Source organism: Mesoplodon bidens, assembly GCF_964165515.1.
Source record: "Mesoplodon bidens genome assembly, chromosome: 20".
NCBI classification, from domain to species: Eukaryota; Metazoa; Chordata; class Mammalia; order Artiodactyla; family Ziphiidae; genus Mesoplodon; species Mesoplodon bidens.
Genome location: NC_138181.1, coordinates 36,232,540 through 36,251,632, shown reverse-complemented (window position 1 = coordinate 36,251,632; position 19,093 = coordinate 36,232,540). Strand labels below are relative to the sequence as shown.

Genomic DNA, 19,093 nt, shown 5'->3' with positions numbered 1-19,093 from the left:
AGAAGACCCAGTAAATGGCCCATAATCGAGGAAGCTACCACTGTGAGTATCTGGAGTTTAATTCCACTGGGAACTCTGGGAATCAGCATAGAACCTGCACCTAAGTGTGTGGTGATCTACTCGAGCAGCAATGGGAAAATCCTGGGCTACCTAATCAAACACAGAGCTGCTTGTGTCACTTCGAGTAAAGAACACGTCGACCAGCATTTTAGAAATCGTATCGATGTCCAAATATATATGTGGTGATAAATGCTGTGTTTTGAGCATTGGAAAGAATTTGGAGTTTGAGAAAACAGAACTGGTTTGGAATTCTGCCTAATTACTCTCTATTTGATCTCAGTTAATGTTTAATTTCTCTTCACTTTAAGTTCGTCATCTGGAAACTAGTGACAATAATAATATTCTTGCCTCTCTCAGGAGTTTGTTGTAAGAATCAATTTAGGCAATTGACATGAAAGTCATTCTAGACTACAAAATAGTACATGCAGTCTTTTTTTTTAACATCTTTATTGGAGTATAATTGCTTTACAATGGTGTGTTAGTTTCTGCTTTATAACAAAGTGAAGCAGCTATACATATACATATATCCCCGTATCTTCTCCCTCTTCCGTCTCCTTCCCTTCCACCCTCCCTATCCCACCCCTCTAGGTGGTCACAAAGCACCGAGCTGATCTCCCTGTGCTATGCGGCTGCTTCCCACTAGCTATCTGTTTTACGTTTGGTAGTGTATATATGTCCATGCCACTCTTTCACTTTGTCCCAGCTTACCCTTCCCCCTCCCCGTGTCCTCAAGTCCATTCTCTATGTCTGTGGCTTTATTCCTGTCCTGCCCCTAGGTTCTTCAGAACCTTTTTTTTTTTCTTATTCCATAAATATGTGTTAGCATACGGTATTTGTTTTTCTCTTTCTGACTTACTTCACTCTGTATGACAGACTCTAGGTCCATACATCTCACTACAAATAACTCAGATTTCGTTTCTTTTTATGGCTGAGTAATATTCCATTGTATATATGTGCCACGTCTTCTTTATCCATTCGTCTGTTGATGGACAGGTTGCTTCCGTGTCCTGGCTATTATAAATAGAGCTGCAATGAACATTTTGGTACATGTCTCTTTTTTTTTTTTTTTTTTTTTTTTTTGCGGTATGCGGGCCTCTCACTGTTGTGGCCTCTCCCGTTGCGGAGCACAGGCTCCGGATGCGCAGGCTCAGCGGCCATGGCTCACGGGCCCAGCCGCTCCACGGCATATGGGATCCTCCCGGACCGGGGCACGAACCCGTATCCCCTGCATTGGCAGGCGGACTCTCAACCACTGCGCCACCAGGGAGGCCCACATGTCTCTTTTTGAATTATGGTTTTCTCAAGGTATATGCCTAGTAGTGGGATTGCTGGGTCATATGGTAGTTCTATTTGTAGTTTTTTAAGGAACCTCCATACTGTTCTCCATAGTGGCTGTATCAATTTACATTCCCACCAACAGTGCAAGAGGGTTCCCTTTTCTCCACACCCTCTCCAGCATTTATTGTTTGTAGATTTTTTGATGATGGCCATTCTGACTGGTGTGAGGTGATACCTCATTGTACTTTTGATTTGCATTTCTCTAATGATTAGTGATGTTGAGCATCCTTTCATGTGTTTGTTGGCAATCTGTATATCTTCTTTGGAGAAATGTCTATTTAGGTCTTCTGCCCATTTTGGGGTTGGGTTGTTTGTTTTTTGATATTGAGCTGCATGAGCTGCTTGTAAATTTTGGAGATTAATCCTTTGTCAATTGCTTCCTTTGCAAATATTTTCTCCCATTCTGAGGGTCGTCTTTTCATCATATATTTTCCTTTGCTGTGCAAAAGCTTTTAAGTTTCATTAGGTCCCATTTGTTTATTTTTGTTTTTATTTCCATTTCTCTAGGAGGTGGGTCAAAAAGGATCTTGCTGTGATTTATGTCATAGAGTGTTCTGCCTATGTTTTCCTCTAAGGGTTTTATAGTGTCTGGCCTTACATTTAGGTCTTTAATCCATTTTGTGTTTATTTTTGTGTATGGTATTACGGAGTGTTCCAATTTCCTTCTTTTACATGTAGCTGTCCAGTTTTCCCAGCACCACTTATTGAAGAGGCTGTCTTTTTTCTATTGTATATTCTTGCCTCCTTTATCAAAAATAAGGTAACCGTATGTGCGTGGGTTTATCAGTACAGGCAGTTTTAATTGGCTTTGTTAGCAAATGGTAGTGCCAAAGAGTTAATCTCAGAAATCAAAAATGCAAAAGATATAAGTTAAGCCACATAATTTTAGTCAATTTACAGATTTCTTAGTGTTTCTGAATAAATATGGCAAGTATATGTTATATGTATATTGAACAAGCCATAACTCTATGTTAAAAGATTGACTATTTACTGAGAGTGAAAAATCTCATTGTTATTTTTCTATCATACATTTTAAAATTGCATTTTTTTCTATCCCTTCATTAGAAATGTTTTAAACCAATTCATTTATGTATGAAAAAAAACATTTCAGTGCTTTATCAGACATTGAACTCTGCATCATCTACTTTGGAAGGGTTATAAGACTGTGTTCTGATTCTAGGTTTGCTAAAACTTTGGCAAAATCGGATTCTGAGTCTTCCTTTGCATCTGTGTTAATCTTAGCAAAGATTCTTTGGGGGCACAGCAAGAACAAACCGTCTTTGATGAAAGGGTCATCCTGGCTGCCAGTGACCAAAAGAGGTGCCTGCTGAGAAGCTTTGTAGCAATACTCCAGACAGACAAGGATTCAGGGGTGAGGAATCCACACACTAATGAATTCCAGAAGGTGTGATTGCTGGCTTCTCTCTTCTTAAGCCCTGGACATAAAGCATTGGTGCTCAGGTTTTTTATCCTGTAGGCCATGCATCATTCTTTGACATCCCCTGCCATTTCCCACCCCTACCAAAAATAAGCCCCAAACAAAACAATAATAAACAATTTGCTGTTTGATTTTTAGACAGAACTACCATCAAACAGCCCTTAAGAATGCCATAGCTACAACCTGTCACTTGGTATTTCAGCAGGATCAGGCTGGAGGCAAAAGAAAGGGGCAGGGAAGGCCAGGGTGTGTCAAAATTTTTCCTGCGTATAGATTTGAGTTCATTGCGGTCAGTACCAGTGAGCTGTTTTGGACCTGTTTCCATGTGTTTAGTTCCAGCCCTTCATCAATAAATTGTAACTAACCCATTCATTGAACGCTGTATGCCTTGCACTGTAGTTTTGGTCCTCAAAAATAACATCCGACCATAGGTATTACTGTTCTCATTTTACAGATGAGGAAACGGAGACTTCTAAGTCACGAATCTAGCTCGTAAGTGGCAGAGCTGATGGACTTGGACATCTTAGCGCTTTCAGGATACCACCTCTCTCTTTATTAGCCCAGTTTCGATTCTTCTGTGAGAAAGTCATGTTTCTTACTTATGTGTGAGGGACACCCTTTTTGGTTATATAAAATGTGCACATTTATATCTTACATGGAAAACTTTTATTAGAGGATGTCCTCATCTTTGCAAGACTGTTGAACTAACTAAAGACTCAAGAAATCTCCATTTTAATAGTGAGTAGAAGGAATGATTCTCTTTGCATTTTTCATCCCTTTATATCTAAGTGACTTTACTCTGTCAAAAGATATCAGAGTGAAGGAGAAGACAGTTTTTGTTGGCAATGCCATTTGTATCTTTAGAGCTAGAAGATCTTGTCTGTATTACATGCAGATTATGGAAAGTCAGGAGACCATTACAAATGCCAGTATGAGCTATGTCTAAGCCACACCACCAATAGGAGAGGACTTACTCTTCAGGCCTCTATTTTCCATATAAATTATGTCCTGCTTTTTCCTGGCCTTTACAGGATCCTGGACAGTTTGTCTGATGTTTTCTGCTTGTTTAGTGCATTAAAATTTCTAAGGACTTCTTGATTAATTGTGTGGAGGTCTCCACTTTAATATTGAGGAGACTGATGTATCCAGCCCAGGAAAGATCCATTTCAAAAGTTTTAATGCAACTTAATGGAAATTTAAAGAAAAATTATTATATTTAGCAGTAATTTTGTATCACACTTTGCAGAGTGCAAGTTAAATTGGGCTTTTCTTGTTAGTCAGATTTTACAGATGAGGAAACCAAAGAAGAAAGATGTAACATGAAATGTGAAATCAGTTCATCTGATTATTCTCTCTCTTTCTCTCCCCTCTCTTCCTCCTCTCTCTCTTTTTTCTTTCTTTATAGCTTTCGATCTAATGCTATTTATCTAGTACCTAAATATCCAGACACTTTACTAATTGCTCTTCTGTATTTAATTCACAAACCACCTAAATATATGATACTATTGTTCTCAGTTTATAGCTACAGTTAAAGAAACTGAGAATGAAGTTTGGTAACAGCCCCAAATATTTTGTAGCATAACCTTGTAAAGCTCGAATTTGGATTTAGGTCTTTGTTTATTGGAGAACCATGCTACAATGTCGATTTGCTTTGTTATTTTATAGCAAGGTAATTATTCATTACTTCAACAGCTACCTAAGAACTGTTTTTAAAACACAGAAAATCTTACTTTACAACAGATTTTACATATGTCATCACATGATAACGTGACCCATTTGGGGTCTATACAAAACTAATCTAGTGCAGTGTTAGTATAGTCTAAAGTTTCCAGGATTTTTTGTTCACATTTTAATGTCTCGATACATACATAAAAAGCCTTTGCCAAACCCAAAGGAATTGTTTTAATATTTTGAGAAATATTAGGCTAAACCCAAGGTGTATGTAGGCAAAGTAAATATTGTTTGGTCTAAGCTGGCTTCTCCCTCCCTCCTGACCATCGTTTCAAATGCTCTCCTTATAAGCTGCTTCATGAAACAGAGCTTGATCGTTACTTGCATGGTGTACTTAACAAGTCCCATCTTTGCTTCTGACCCAGAGTTTGCAGTCACATTCTTTATAGTTTTTGAATGAAGACTGATTGTAATATTTCTTTAAAAAATGGTGGATTTGTTTTTATCTAATTTATCTCTGCTTTTATTTTTACTGTTACTAATTACTCAAAATAAGATTGGCATCACCACTCTTATGTAGATCATTCAAATCAGTCTATTTTAATGCAGTGCCCTAGTGAAGAAGATCATATTCAGTTCATAACTTCAATTTGTATCCATCTTGATTAGTTTTTAAAAAGTAATTTTAAAAAAAGCATCTCATTTCCCTGTGCTTCCACTTTCAAAGCATATATAACCATGCTGTTAAATTTCACACATGATGTCACAGGATACAATCCCATGATACATTTTCATGATGTCAAAGCTTTGAATTATGAAATGGGAACCATGAAGCAGAAGCCTAGGCCTTATTCAGTGTGCAGGGCCATGCAGCAGTGAAATGATGCTGTGTATCCCCCTATTTACATATTCTTAAAGTGCATGTCTCCCTGGAAGCTAAACGCTCAAGCAGTAAGTAAATGTCTACATCTGGTTAATCAATTAAGCAAACAGGAGTTTATCAACATCTGGCATCTGCCTTACTTTTACTAGCTTTATGTGAATAACTGATGCCTGGTGACCTTTGATAATTTGGGGGGTTGCTTGGAATTTCAGTAGTGGTTTAATAGTGTTAGTGTGCTGTTGTGAATTTTGATATTGTAACCAACATCCTCTTGGTTGCTTTACTCACACTGAAAATCACAGCATCTTCCAACCAAAGTCTGTGTAACCTTCTGTTTTAACACAGATACTCTAGCTTGCGCAACTTTCCAAAATATAAGCACCAAGAACGAAAACAAGTCAAAATATAAGAATGATTATGGGACGTGGGAGATTTTCAAAAGTACATTATTCAGCAAGTAACACAAACTGAATCTTACTAACTGCTAACTTAAACTTAGTTAAAAGGGATTTTTTCCCCTTAAAAAACCTGTTACTGGTAAACTGCAAAGAACCAAGTAAAAACTGCCTGGTCAAGAGTCTGGAAGGTTCCTGACTGCTTCTGGTTTTCAGCAGTAGAACTTCATCTCTTTCTCTGACACATTGATGTTCAGATTGTTCAGTTCCAAAGACTGTCCTCCTCTGCATTTTCTTTATAAGTTTGGAATTCCCAGAAGGGTGACCTTACGGGTGGAGCACTGGTCGCTTTGATGTCAGCATCACTGCTCTCTCAGATTAGCAGACAGTGTCCACCTGCCATCTCTAGCACCTGGCCCTGTTCTTGCCAAATAAATATTTGTTGGAATAAATTTAATGTTTGGCCCTTCACATCATTATAAAAAAGACTTACACCACCAATCATGGAAAAATTTGAATAGAATTGACTAAGAGTAAAGCTGTTTTTAGAACTTTACAACTTAATAATTAGTGCCAACAAAAGGCATGAGGATGATATGCAATTATGGAATACTCTGAACATTTAATCTTCAGAATAACCCTGACGATAGTTATTAGGAAACATTTACACATAATAAAACTGTAACTCAGAATGATTATTAATAACAATGTGGAGATACATGTGATCCCAAATTCATGATCTTCCCTTAAACCATGCACTGAAAGATAACGAAGAAAGGGAAGAAGAAAACAGGAGGAACACGTAACTAAATAAGAGAATTAATTAATACTACATCATTTATAGCTTTTCTTCCTAAATTAGGTGGTTTCATGCCAAGAAAAAGCATAAGGATCACTCTGGTTCACCTTTACTTTCCATTATGTAGATCTTGGGTACACTCCAGGGTTTTCTTCTCCTAATGAACAGCATGATCAGTAACAGTTGCACCAAACGCTTCAATTTAAACTGCACATTAAATGACTTTTCAAGTAAAGGTTACACTTTATCTTTTTTATTCTTCACAGCATGGTGTGTTTTAGGATGTATGGGACACTGCACATTCTTATTAGTTTAAAATTAGGAGCTAGAGGTCTAAGGCATTCAGGAGCAATTTGGCAGTTGCCCAATTTCTGTGATACTAAAGATAACCATGGCAGATAAATCAAGCCCCAAAGTAGACTCTGGCCTGGATTTCTCACATTTTAATATGCATACAGAGTGTGCCAGTACAGTCTTCGTCAGTGTTGATTGTTCAGCTGGTAAAGCCCTGGGCACTAAGGAGATTTACAAAGACTAAGTCATTATTCCAACAATTAAATCAGCTGGAATTAGCATAAGAATTGTTTTGTTTTCTGTTTCTTATATTAAGAATGTTTTCATGCTACAGTGTTAGGATTGAAGTCAAATGAACAGACCCTTCCCTGTGTTCTATAGCTTTCCAATTTACTGTAAGAGGATTTTTTTTAACATCTTTATTGGAGTATAATTGCTTTACAATAGTGTGTTAGTTTCTGCTTTATAACAAAGTGAATCAGTTATACATATACATATGTCCCCATATGTCTTCCCTCTTGCATCTCCCTCCCTCCCACCCCTCTAGGTGGTCACAAAGCACTGAGCTGATCTCCCTGTGCTACACGGCTGCTTCCCACTAGCTGTCTATTTTACATTTGGTAGTGTATATATGTCCATGCCACTCTCTCACTTTGTCCCAGCTTACCCTTCCCCCTCCCCATATCCTCAAGTCCATTCTCTAGTAGGTCTGCATCTTTATTCCCGTCTTGCCCCTAGGTTCTTCATGACCATTTTTCTAAGTGTCCATCAACAGATGAATGAATAAAGAAGATGTGGCACATATATAAAATGGAATATTACTCACCATAAAAAGAAACGAAATTGAGTTATTTGTAGTGAGGTGGATGGACCTAGAGACTGTCATACAGAGTGAAGTAAGTCAGAAAGAGAAAAACAAATACCATATGCTAACACATATATATGGAATCTAAGAGGATGATTTTATACGGACATGACATCAAATGGAGCTTTGGGCTTAAAAATGAGTACTTAGACTTTTCTATGTGGCAAAAACAAGATCCAACTTACAATAGATATTGGATAGTGACATTGATAAACTAAAAATGTAAAGCTAAATATTTATTCATTGGCTTTTTTTCATTTTTTGGTTATCTCTCAAATTCAGGGCGTTCTCATTAACTCATTAATTAATGGATTAATAACTATATAACAAACATTTGTTGAGAACTTGCTGTTTATTCCTTGATCATTGAGTTATTCATTTAAATCAATAAGTATTAATTGAGGTCCTACTATACATAAAGAACTGGTTACAGTGCAATGAAAAAAATTACCTGCAATTGGGACCAATGAGAAGTTTTCTTTTGCTTAAGACATTTTTGGAATATTTACTTTGGAAAATGTCTCCATGAGCTATAGAGTTGGTTTTTTTTCTTTTGAATAATCTAAATGTTGCCAAATATAATAACAGCCAAATCATTTGGAGCCAAGTCTGGTAATAGTGTAAGCGTTCCAATTATTTTGGAAGGCTGGTTTTGATCAAAGTGTCCCTATAACTGTAAAATGATGAGATGATTTTTTCCTTTGTATTCTGAAAACCATTTCAAACCATTGGTTGTGGCTTGTTCCTAGCCCTTTTCACAACCTCTGAGGACAAATCCTCCAGACAACTTACAAGAGGAGGAAACTGATCCTAGCTTAGGGCTCCTTACATTTTCTTGCACAAGATTAAGGGATCTTGGGGTTGATTTCTTTGAGGAGCAGTCTAACCATCGTCAAGCTATAAACAAATGGTTGGTGCCATAAATCAGTGTGGAAACTAGCAAGCCACCATGTAATTTAAATGTGGCATTTATGAAAACTCCTGCCTCTGATTTGTTTTGAGAAGGTGATCCACAAAGTGACTTTAAATTCTTGAAAATCTGGTTTCAGCTACGGCACTTTGGCCAGAGCCAACTTTGTGCAAAATATCTTCTCGGTCACTTGTCCATCACAAGTTACTAAACTTACAAAGCGTAACCACATATTAGCCTGCCTTCTAGATTGAGAAGTTTCAACCCATTACTTACCTTGTTCTGTTATATTTCTTAAAATATTTTTTTCACATCTTTATTGGAGTATAATTGCTTTACAGTGGTGTGTTAGTTTCTGCAGTTTCTGCTTTATAACAAAGTGAAGCAGCTATACATATACATATATCCCCATATCTTCTCCCTCTTGCGTCTCCCTCCCACCCTCCCTATCCCACCCCACTAGGTGGTCACAAAGCACCGAGCTGATCTCCCTGTGCTATGCGGCTGCTTCCCACTAGCTATCTGTTTTACATTTGGTAGTGTATATATGTCCATGCCTCACTCTCACTTTGTCACAGCTGACCCTTCCCCCTCCCCGTGTCCTCAAGTCCATTCTCTACGTCTGTGTCTTTATTCCTGTCCTTACCCTAGGTTCTTCAGAACCTTTTTTTTTTTTAATTCCTTATATATGTGTTAGCATACGGTATTTGTTTTTCTCTTTCTGACTTATTTCACTCTGTATGACTCTAGGTCCATCCACCTCACTACGAATAACTCAGATTTCATTTCTTTTTATGGCTGAGTAATATTCCATTGTATATATGTGCCACGTCATCTTTATCCATTCATCTGTTGATGGACACTTAAGTTGGTTCCATGTCCTGGCTATTGTAAATAGAGCTGCAGTGAACATTGTGGTACATGACTAGTTTTTTTTTTTTTTTTTTTTTTTTTTTGCGGTACGCGGGCCTCTCACTGTTGTGCCCTCTCCCGTTGCAGAGCACAGGCTCCGGATGCGCAGGCTCAGTGGCCATGGCTCACGGGCCCAGCCACTCCGCGGCATGTGGGATCCTCCCAGACCGGGGCACGAACCCGTGTCCCCTGCATTGGCAGGCGGACTCTCAACCACTGCGCCACCAGGGAAGCCCCATGACTAGTTTTGAATAATGGTTTTCTCAGGGTATATGCCCATTAGTGGGATTGCTGGGTCGTATGGTAGTTCTACTTTTAGTTTTTTAAGGAACCTCCATACTGTTCTCCATAGTGGTTGCATCAATTTACATTCCCACCAACAGTGCAAGAGGGTTCCCTTTTCTCCACACCCTCTCCAGCATTTATTGTTTGTAGATTTTTTGATGATGGCCATTCTGACTGGTGTGAGGTGATACCTCATTGTACTTTTGATTTGTGTTTCTCTAATGATTAGTGATGTTGAGCATCCTTTCATGTGTTTGTTGGCAATCTGTGTATCTTTTTTGGAGAAATGTCTGTTTAGGTCTTCTGCCCATTTTTGTGTTGGGTTGTTTGTTTTTTTGATATTGAGTTGCATGAGCTGCTTGTAAATTTTTGAGATTAATCCTTTGTCAGTTGCTTCGTTTGCAAATAGTTTCCCGCATTCTGAGGGTTGTCTTCTCATCTTGCTTATGGTTTCCTTTGCTGTGCAAAAGCTTTGAAGTTTCATTAGGTCCCATTTGTTTATTTTTGTTTTTATTTCCATTTCTCTAGGAGGTGGGTCAAAAAGGATCTTGCTGTGATTTATGTCATAGAGTGTTCTGCCTATGTTTTCCTCTAAGGGTTTTATAGTTTCTGGCCTTACATTTAGGTCTTTAATCCATTTTGTGTTTATTTTTGTTTATGGTGTTAGGGAGTGTTCTAATTGCATTCTTTTACATGTAGCTGCCCAGTGTTCCCAGCACCACTTATTGAAGAGGCTATCTTTTCTCCATTGTATATTCTTGCCTCCTTAATCAAAGATAAGGTGACCATATGTGCATGGGTTTATCTCTGGGCTTTCTATCCTGTTCCATTGATCTATATTTCTGTTTTTGTGCCACTACCATACTGTCTTGATTACTGTAGCTTTGTAGTATTGTCTGAAGTCTGGGAGCCTGATTCCTCCAACTCCGTTTTTCTTTTTCAAGATTGCTTTTGCTCTTTGGGGTCTTTTGTGTTTCCATACAAATTGTGAAATTTTTTGTTCTAGTTCTGTGAAAAATGTCATTGATAATTTGATAGGGATTGCATTGAATCTGTAGATTGCTTTGGGTAGTGTAGTCATTTTCACAATGTTAATTCTTCCAATCCAAGAACATGGTATATCTCTCCATCTGTTTGTATCATCTTTTTTTTTTTTCATCAGTGTCTTATAGTTTTCTGCATACAGGTCTTTGGTCTCCTAGGTATTTTATTCTTTTTGTTACAATAGTTAATGGGAGTGTTTCCTTAATTTCTCTTTCAGATTTTTCATCATTAGTGTATAGGAATGCAAAAGATTTCTGTGCATTAATTTTGTATCCTGCTACTTTACCAGGTTGATCGATTAGCTCTAGTAGTTTTCTGGTAGTATCTTTAGGATTCTCTATGTATAGTATCATGTCATCTGCAAACAGTGACAGCTTTGCTTCTTCTTTTCCGATTTGGATTCCTTTTATTTCTTTTTCTTCTGTGATTGCTGTGGCTAAAACTTCCAAAACTAGGTTCAATAATAGTGGTGAGAGTGGACAACCTTGTCTTGTTCCTGATCTTAGAGGAAATGGTTTCAGTTTTTCACCATTGAGAACAATGTTGGCTGTGGGTTTGTCATATATGGCCTTTATTGCGTTGAGGTAAGTTCCCTCTATGCCTACTTTCTGGAGGGTTTTTATCATAAATGGGTGTTGAATTTTGTCAGAAGCTTTTTCTGCATCTATTGAGATGATCATATGGTTTTTTTTTTTTTTTTTTTTTTTTTTTTCCATTTTTTTTTAAGTTTATTTATTTATTTTTTTAATTAGTTTCTGCTTTATAACAAAGTGAATCAGTCATACATATACATCTGTTCCCACATCCCTTCCCTCATGCATCTCCCTCCCTCCCACCCTCCCCATCCCACCCCTCCAGGCGGTCACAAAGCACCGAGCTGATCTCCCTGTGCTCTGCGGCTGCTTCCCACCATCCATCTACCTCACGTTTGGTAGTGTATACACGTCCATGCCTCTCTTTCGCCTTGTCACAGCCCACCCTTCCCCCTCCCCATATCCTCAAGTCCATTCTCAAGTAGGTCTGCGTCTTCATTCCCGTTTTGCCCCTAGGTTCTTCATGACATTTTTTTTTTTAATTCCGTATATATGTGTTAGCATACGGTATTTGTCTTTCTCTTTCTGACTAACTTCACTCTGTATGACAGACTCTAGGTCTATCCACCTCATTACAAATAGCTCAGTTTCGTTTCTTTTTATGGCTGAGTAATATTCCATTGTATATATGTGCCACATCTTCTTTATCCATTCATCCGATGATGGACACTTAGGTTGTTTCCAGCTCCGGGCTATTGTGAATAGAGCTGCAATGAACATTTTGGTACATGTCTCTTTTTGAATTATGGTTTTCTCAGGGTATATGCCCAGTAGTGGGATTGCTGGGTCATATGGTAGTTCTATTTGTAGTTTTTTAAGGAACCTCCATACCGTTCTCCATAGTGGCTGTACCAATTCACATTCCCACCAGCAGTGCAAGAGTGTTCCCTTTTCTCCACACCCTCTCCAGCATTTATTGTTTCTAGATTTCTCTTTTTTTTTTTTTAATTAGTTTCTGCTTTATAACAAAGTGAATCAGTCATACATATACATCTGTTCCCACATCCCTTCCCTCATGCATCTCCCTCCCTCCCACCCTTCCCATCCCACCCCTCCAGGCGGTCACAAAGCACCGAGCTGATCTCCCTGTGCTCTGCGGCTGCTTCCCACTATCTATCTACCTTACGTTTGGTAGTGTATATATGTCCATGCCTCTCTTTCGCTTTGTCACAGCTTACCCTTCCCCCTCCCCATATCCTCAAGTCCATTCTCAAGTAGGTCTGTGTCTTTATTCTCGTTTTGCCCCTAGGTTCTTCATGACATTTTTTTTTTAAATTCCGTATATATGTGTTAGCATACGGTATTTGTCTTTCTCTTTCTGACTAACTTCACTCTGTATGACAGACTCTAGGTCTATCCACCTCATTACAAATAGCTCAGTTTCGTTTCTTTTTATGGCTGAGTAATATTCCATTGTATATATGTGCCACATCTTCTTTATCCATTCATCCGATGATGGACACTTAGGTTGTTTCCAGCTCCGGGCTATTGTGAATAGAGCTGCAATGAACATTTTGGTACATGTCTCTTTTGGAATTATGGTTTTCTCAGGGTATATGCCCAGTAGTGGGATTGCTGGGTCATATGGTAGTTCTATTTGTAGTTTTTTAAGGAACCTCCATACCGTTCTCCATAGTGGCTGTACCAATTCACATTCCCACCAGCAGTGCAAGAGTGTTCCCTTTTCTCCACACCCTCTCCAGCATTTATTGTTTCTAGATTCCTTGATGATGGCCATTCTGACTGGTGTGAGATGATATCTCATTGTAGTTTTGATTTGCATTTCTCTAATGATTAATGATGTTGAGCATTCTTTCATGTGTTTGTTGGCAGTCTGTATATCTTCTTTGGAGAAATGCCTATTTAAGTCTTCTGCCCATTTTTGGATTGGGTTGTCTGTTTTTTTGCTATTGAGCTGCATGAGCTGTTTATAAATTTTGGAGATTAATCCTTTGTCAGTTGCTTCATTTGCAAATATTTTCTCCCATTCTGAGGGTTGTCTTTTGGTCTTCTTTATGGTTTCCTTTGCTGTGCAAAAGCTTTGAAGTTTCATTAGGTCCCATTTGTTTATCTTTGTTTTTATTTCCATTTCTCTAGGAGGTGGGTCCAAAAGGATCTTGCTGTGATTTATGTCATAGAGTGTTCTACCTATGTTTTCCTCTAAGAGTTTGATAGTTTCTGGCCTTACATTTAAGTCTTTAATCCATTTTGAGCTTATTTTTGTGTATGGTGCTAGGGAATGATCTAATCTCAAACTTTTACATGTCCCTGTCCAGTTTTCCCAGCACCACTTATTGAAGAGGCTGTCCTTTCTCCACTGTACATTCCTGCCTCCTTTATCAAAGATAAGTTGGCCATATGTGCGTGGGTTTATCTCTGGGCTTTCTATCCTGATCCACTGATCTATCTTTCTGTTTTTATGCCAGTACCAGACTGTCTTAATTACTGTAGCTTTGTAGTATAGTCTGAAGTCAGGGAGCCTGATTCCTCCAGCTCCGTTTTTCGTTCTCAAGATTGCTTTAGCTATTCGGGGCCTTTTGTTTTTCCAAACAAATTTTGAAATTTTTTGTTCTAGTTCTGTGAAAAATGCCATTGGTAGTTTGATAGGGATTGCATTGAATCTGTAGATTGCTTTCGGTAGTAGAGTCATTTTCACAATATTGATTCTTCCAATCCAGGAGCATGGTATATCTCTCCATCTATTTGTATCATCTTTAATTTCTTTCATCAGTGTCTTATAGTTTTCTGCATACAGGTCTTTTGTCTCCTTAGGTAGGTTTATTCCTAGATATTTTATTCTTTTTGTTGCAATGGTAAATGGGAGTGTTTTCTTGATTTCATTTTCAGATTTTTCATCATTAGTGTATAGGAATGCCAGAGATTTCTGTACATTAATTTTATATCCTGCTACTTTACCAAATTCATTGATTAGCTCTAGTAGTTTTTCGGTAGCATCTTTAGGATTCTCTATGTATAGTATCATGTCATCTGCAAACAGTGACAGCTTTACTTCTTCTTTTCCAATTTGGATTCCTTTTATTTCCTTTTCTTCTCTGATTGCTGTGGCTAAAACTTCCAAAACTATGTTGAATAAGAGTGGTGAGAGTGGGCAGCCTTGTCTTGTTCCTGATCTTAGTGGAAATGGTTTCAGTTTTTCACCATTGAGGACAATGTTGGCTGTGGGTTTGTCATATATGGCCTTTATTATGTTGAGGAAAGATCCCTCTATACCTACTTTCTGCAGGGTTTTTATCATAAATGGGTGTTGAATTTTGTCGAAAGCTTTCTCTGCATCTATTGAGATGATCATATGGTTTTTCTCCTTCAACTTGTTAATATGGTGTATTACATTGATTGATTTGCGTATATTGAAGAATCCTTGCATTCCTGGGATAAACCCCACTTGATCATGGTGTATGATCCTTTTAATGTGCTGTTGGATTCTGTTTGCTAGTATTTTGTTGAGGATTTTTGCATCTATGTTCATCAGTGATATTGGCCTGTAGTTTTCTTTCTTTGTGACATCCTTGCCTGGTTTTGGTATCAAGGTGATGTCGGCCTCGTAGAATGAGTTTGGGAGTGTTCCTCCCTCTGCTATATTTTGGAAGAGTTTGAGAAGGATAGGTGTTAGCTCTTCTCTAAATGTTTGATAGAATTCACCTGTGAAGCCATCTGGTCCTGGGCTTTTGTTTGATGGAAGATTTTTAATCACAGTTTCAATTTCAGTGCTTGTGATTGGTCTATTCATATTTTCTATTTCTTCCTGAGTCAGTCTTGGCAGGTTGTGCATTTCTAAGAATGTGTCCATTTCTTCCAGGTTGTCCATTTTATTGGAATAGAGTTGCTTATAGTAATCTCTCATAATCTTTTGTATTTCTGCAGTGTCAGTTGTTACTTCTCCTTTTTCATTTCTAATTCTATTGATTTGAGTCTTCTCCCTTTTTTTCTTGATGAGTCTGGCTAATGGTTTGTCAATTTTGTTTATCTTCTCAAAGAACCAGCTTTTAGTTTGGTTGATCTTTGCTATCGTTTCCTTCATTTCTTTTTCATTTATTTCTGATCTGATCTTTATGATTTCTTTCCTTCTGCTAGCTTTGGGGTATTTTTGTTCTTCTTTCTCTAATTGCTTTAGGTGCAGGGTCAGGTTGTTTACTCGAAATGCTTCCTGTTTCTTAAGGTGGGATTGTATTGCTATAAACTTCCCCCTTAGAACTGCTTTTGCTGCGTCCCATAGGTTTTGGGTCGTCGTGTCTCCATTGTCATTTGTTTCTAGGTATTTTTTAATTTCCTCTTTGATTTCTTCAGTGATCACTTCGTTATTGAGTAGTGTATTGTTTAGCCTCCATGTGTTTGTATTTTTTACACATCTTTTCCTGTAATTGATGTCTAGTCTCATAGCATTGTGGTCGGAGAAGATACTTGATACAATTTCAATTTTCTTAAAATTACCGAGGCTTGATTTGTGACCCAAGATATGATCTATCCTGGAGAATGTTCCATGAGCACTTGAGAAAAATGTGTATTCTGTTGTTTTTGGATGGAATGTCCTATAAATATCAACTAAGTCCATCTCGTTTAATGTATCATTTAAAGCTTGTGTTTCCTTATTTATTTTCATTTTGGATGATCTGTCCATTGGTGAAAGTGGAGTGTTAAAGTCCCCTACTATGAGTGTGTTACTGTCGATTTCCCCTTTTATGGCTGTTAGTATTTGCCTTATGTATTGAGGTGCTCCTATGTTGGGTGCATAAATATTTACAATTGTTATATCTTCTTCTTGGATCGATCCCTTTATCGTTATGTAGTGTCCTTCCTTGTCTCTTCTAATAGTCTTTATTTTAAAGTCTATTTTGTCTGATATAAGAATTGCTACTCCAGCTTTCTTTTGATTTCCATTTGCATGGAATATCTTTTTCCATCCCTTTACTTTCAATCTGTATGTGTCTCTAGGTCTGAAGTGGGTCTCTTGTAGACAGCATATATATGGGTCTTGTTTTTGTATCCATTCAGCCACTCTGTGTCTTTTGGTGGGAGCATTTAGTCCATTTACATTTAAGGTAATTATTGATATGTATGTTCCTATTCCCATTTCCTTAATTGCTTTGGGTTCGTTATTGTAGGTATATTCCTTCTGTTGTGTTTCTTGCCTAGAGAAGTTCCTTTAGCATTTGTTGTAAAGCTGGTTTGGTGGTGCTGAACTCTCTCAGCTTTTGCTTGTCTGTAAAGGTTTTAATTTCTCCATCAAATCTGAATGAGATCCTTGCTGGGTAGAGTAATCTAGGTTGCAGGTTTCTCTCCTTCATCACTTTAATTATGTCCTGCCACTCCCTTCTGGCTTGTAGGGTTTCTGCTGAGAGATCAGCTGTTAACCTTATGGGGATTCCCTTGTGTGTTATTTGTTGTTTTTGCCTTGCTGCTTTTAATATGATTTCTTTGTGTTTAATTTTTGACAGTTTGATTAATATGTGTCTTGGTGTATTTCTCCTTGGATTTATTCTGTATGGGACTCTCTGTGCCTCCTGGACTTGATTAACTATTTCCTTTCCCAAATTAGGGAAGTTTTCAACTATAATCTCTTCAAATATTTTCTCAGTCCCTTTCTTTTTCTCTTCTTCTTCTGGAACCCCTATAATTCGAATGTTGGTGCGTTTAATGTTGTCCCAGAGATCTCTGAGACTCTCCTCTGTTCTTTTCATTCTTTTTTCTTTATTTTGCTCTGCATCAGTTATTTCCACTATTTTATCTTCCACCTCACTTATCCGTTCTTCTGCCTCAGTTATTCTGCTATTGATCCCATCTAGAGTATTTTTCATTTCATTTATTGTGTTTTTAATCGATGCTTGATTCATCTTTAGTTCTTCTAGGTCCTTGTTAACTGTTTCTTGCATGTTGTCTATTCTATTTCCAAGATTATGGATCATGGAAATAGAATCTTGGATCAGCTTTACTATCATTATTCTGAATTCTTTTTCAGGTAGACTGCCTATTACCTCTTCATTTGTTAGGTCTGGTAGGTGTTTATCTTGCTCCTTCACCTGCTGTGTGTTTTTCTGCCTTCTCATTTTGCTTATGTTACTGTGTTTGGGGTCTCCTTTTTGCCGGCTGCAGATTCGTAGTTCCCGTTGTTTTTGGTGTCTGACCCCAGTGGCTAAGGTTGTTTCAGTAGGTTGGGTAGGCTTCCTGGTGGGGGGGACTAATTCCTGTGCTCTGGTGGTTGAGGCTCGATCTTGTCTTTCTGGTGGACAGGTCCACGTCTGGTGGTGTGTTTTGGGGTGCCTATGGCCTTATTATGTTTTTAGGTAGCCTCTCTGCTAATGGGTGGGGTTGTGTTCCTGCCTTGCTAGTTGCTTGGCATAGGGTGACCTGCACTGTAGCTTGCTGGTCGTTGACTGAAGCTGGGTGCTGGTGTTGGGATGGAGATCTCTGGGAGATTTTCGCTGCTTGATATTATGTGGAGCTGGGAGGTCTGTTGTGGACCCGTGTCCTGAAGTTGGCTCTCCCACTTCAGAGGCACAGCACTGGCTCCTGGCTGCAGCACCAAGAGCCTTTCATCCACCCGGCTCAGAGTAACAGGGAGAAAAAGTAGAAAGAAAGAATTAGTAGAAGAAAGAAAGAGAGAGGGAAAGAAAGGAAGAAGGGAAGAAAGGAAGGAAGGAAGGAAGGAAGAAAGAAAGGAGGGAGGGAGGGAGGGAGGAAGGATGGAAAGAAAGGAGGGAGGGAGGGAGAAAGGAAAGGAAGAAAGACAGGAGGGAGGGAGGAAGGAAAGAAAAAGAAAGTGGAAAGAAGAAGGGTGGGAGGGAGGAAAGAAAAAGAAAGAAGGAAAGGAGGAGCGGAGGGAGGGAGGGAGGAAGGGAGAGTAGGAAAAAAAGAAAGAGCAGGTAAAGTAAAATAGAATAAAGTATGAAATATAGTAGCGTTATTAAAATTAGAAAGTAATTATTGAAAAAAAAAAAAAAAAACCGGACCGATAGAACCCTGAGACATATGGTGGAAGCAAAGCTATACAGAGAGAATCTTACACAGAAGATTACACATACACATTCACAAAAAGAGAGCAGGGGGAAAAATCAAAAATCTTGCTCTCCAAGTCCACCTCCTCAATTTGGGATAATTCGTTGTAAAAAGAGGAAAAGGGCGAGAAGTCTGAAATCTTGCTCTCTAAGTCCACCTCCTTAATTTGGAATAATTCGTTGTAAAAAGAGGAAAAGGGGGGAAAGTCTTAAATCTTGTCCTCAAAGTCCACTTCCTCAATTTGGGATGATTCGCTGTCCATTCATGCACTCCACAGACGCAGGGCACATCAAATGGACCGTGGAGCTTTAATCCGCTGCCTCCGAGGCTGCACAGAGAGATTTCCCTGCCTCTGCTCTCACAGCTCCCGGGTCTCAGCCTTGGACCTGGCCCCGCCTCTGCGCGTAGGTCGCCGGAGGGCGTCCGTTCTTCGCTCAGACAGGACGGGTTTAAAGGAGCCGCTGATTCGGGGGCTCTGGCTCACTCAGGCAGAGGGGAGGGAGGGGCGCGCAGTGTGGGGCGGGCCTGCGGCGGCAGAGGCCGGCGTGACGTTGCAGCAGCCCGTGGCGCTCCGTGCGCTTTCCCGGGAAAGCCG

General features: G+C 38.8%; 1 protein-coding gene across 1 annotated transcript in view; it reads left to right on the top strand.

Moving 5' to 3' along the window:
- Positions 1 to 19,093, top strand: part of VEGFC (vascular endothelial growth factor C) — a 92,772-nt gene that overhangs the window by 20,877 nt on the left and 52,802 nt on the right. The gene's annotated exons all lie outside the window — the stretch shown is intronic.